This window comes from Amphimedon queenslandica, unplaced genomic scaffold, assembly GCF_000090795.2.
Source record: "Amphimedon queenslandica unplaced genomic scaffold, v1.1 AMPQUscaffold_11206, whole genome shotgun sequence".
In the NCBI taxonomy this organism is placed as follows: domain Eukaryota; kingdom Metazoa; phylum Porifera; class Demospongiae; order Haplosclerida; family Niphatidae; genus Amphimedon; species Amphimedon queenslandica.
Window position 1 is genome coordinate 6,340 of NW_003548549.1, and position 2,388 is coordinate 8,727.

The 2,388-nt window shown below is 36.5% G+C and overlaps 1 protein-coding gene across 3 annotated transcripts in view; it reads right to left on the reverse strand.

Annotated features, from left to right (window-relative positions):
- Window positions 1-473, reverse strand: part of LOC109589537 (probable ubiquitin carboxyl-terminal hydrolase FAF-Y) — a 2,812-nt gene extending 2,339 nt beyond the window's left edge. For all 3 annotated transcript variants that reach the window (XM_020005597.1, XM_020005598.1, XM_020005599.1), the window contains exon 1: window positions 346-473. The gene's annotated coding sequence lies outside the window, so the exon portion shown is untranslated. The remainder of the gene's footprint in view (window positions 1-345) is intronic.
- Window positions 474-2,388: the final 1,915 nt, after the last annotated feature.

Sequence of the window (2,388 nt, forward strand, 5' to 3'; positions counted from 1 at the left end):
TATCAACAGACATTATGAATTAACTAACGGAATAATGATCCTCCTCCTCCTCTTACTGGAGAAAGAGAGAGAGAGAGAGAGAAAGCAAAATTAAAAGATTATTAATAGATATTGTCCAGTAGGAGAGAGAGTTATGTAAAATACATGTACATGTATATTGATATTATTGGTATATTATAAACTTTGTGATACAATCAAAGATAATTAAAGGAAGGCTTTACCCTCCAAAGGACAGTGAAGGAGAGAGGGAGGGCTGGAGGGAGGAGGTGGTTACTAATTATAATTCATCTTTATCTCAATATTCTTAACCTTTCCTTTATATTCTAGTACAGGGGATTCCTTTACCTCTTATAATAAGTACTGGAGGCCCTCTCTTTCTTTCTCTCTCTGTGTTATTCTTCTATTCGCTCCACTAACTAATCTTGAACCATACTGCTGTCCGACATCTTGAAATATGGAACCTAATAATGACGTCATCAAATTAGTGATGTCACTGACCACGCTCATGCATTGCTAATTACCAGCCCCACCCTAACCTCCTACAAACGCAATGGCTACCAAAAGCAACAGCAGCTCTCCTTCACCTTTTCTCTTCACTTCTCCATTGACTATTAGTAATAATCCATTAACTGTAGTCTGTAGTATATTTATATATTATGTTTTATAGATCAACTTATTGATGTACTTGATCTGTTAAAGAGATGTGGTTTCCCTCAGACAAGATGGCATGAGCTGGGACTGAGACTAGGACTACATAAGAACACACTGGATGCCATTGAAAGGAATCATCCTAGTGATGTATATCGATGTTTGACAGAGTGCCTCTCCCAGTGGTTGTCCAGAGCTGATAATGTTGACAGTAAAGGAGGAGCTACCTTTAACTCACTGTCAGATGCTCTTAAATCTATGAATGAGAATGCTGCAGCTGACAAGTTAGATCAAGAGAGTAAGTTAATATCACTGATTGTATTAGTATTGACTGTGTGTGTGTATTCTACTTATTCTGCTATACTTACATGTAGTCTTAGTGCATGCATGATGACAGTATATTTTGGCTATGAATCTCATGGTTACACTTTTATGTCCATGCAATGAAAATGAGCATTATAGTCTCATCTTTAGTATAGAATAAACCCACTGAGCAGTTCTAGAGTGCAATATATTAGTGAATAAGCCTTCAAAACATGTAATCTTGCCTACTTATAATTAACTTTAGCTGTTGCTCTCCTTCATAGGGTGGGGCTTAGTTTTGCTTGATAAAATTCATTAATATTTTAAGGAATAATGAATACCATACATTATTAGATAAAAAGCAGTAAGTATGACATTTAAAAACAACTACCAGCTGTTGATAATAAGTCCATAGTTAACATGCACACAACATATCTAACAGGCTAGGCAAGGAAAGAATCAATCACGCTTGACAAATGGACTAATAATATTATAATATAGAGCATATGCATAAAGCACGATTTAATTTTAATGAGCTACATGTAGGTTTATAATTTAATGAGCTAGGTTATTATAGGTTACTATTATGTTTTATAGTTCAACTTATTGTACTTGATCTGTTAAAGAGATGTGGTTTCCCTCAGACAAGATGGCATGAGCTGGGACTGAGACTAGGACTAGACAAGTACACACTGGATGTTCTGGAAGCAATTTTTCCTTGTGATATATCTCGATGTTTGACAGAGTGTCTCTCCAAGTGGTTACGTAGAGTTGATAATGTTGACAGTAAAGGAGGAGCTACCTTTGACTCACTGTCAGATGCTCTTAAATCTATGAATGAGAATGCTGCAGCTGACAAGTTAGATCAAGAGAGTAAGTTGATATCACTAATTGTATTACATGTATGTGTGTATGTGTTCAAAATAAAGTGGAATTATTTATGCACCTCTTTGTCAGTCAATGCAATTTAGATTTCCTTGAAGTGCATACACAAAAATAACATTCATGGCTACTGGTGCTTATAGACCTTTTCAAATGTGCATGGTAGCAAGAGTAGCCCCTTATATCTACTTTTGATGGTACTGCCAGATATAAGAGGAAGTGGAGGGCACAGGGCCACCCTGTTGACAAAATTCTAATTAAATCTTGGATGCCTCCCACACCTTCTCTGACTGACTCTTCTGCCCTCTCCATTGACCTGGCACCACTAGGAGTAATAGTTAAGGAAACCTTGATACATCAGTTGTTATGACTCAGTTGATATCCCATTATAGAAACCCTACCTCGGTGCATAAAGTATTGGTGTATAACTATGCAACCCAGTTGCACTTACTGCTCTCCAGCACCTCTCATGAAAGGGAGGGGCTTACTTTTGCTATATAATATAGGCAATATATGAATATAATCTATTCCATACTTAAGTCACAAATATGTAAT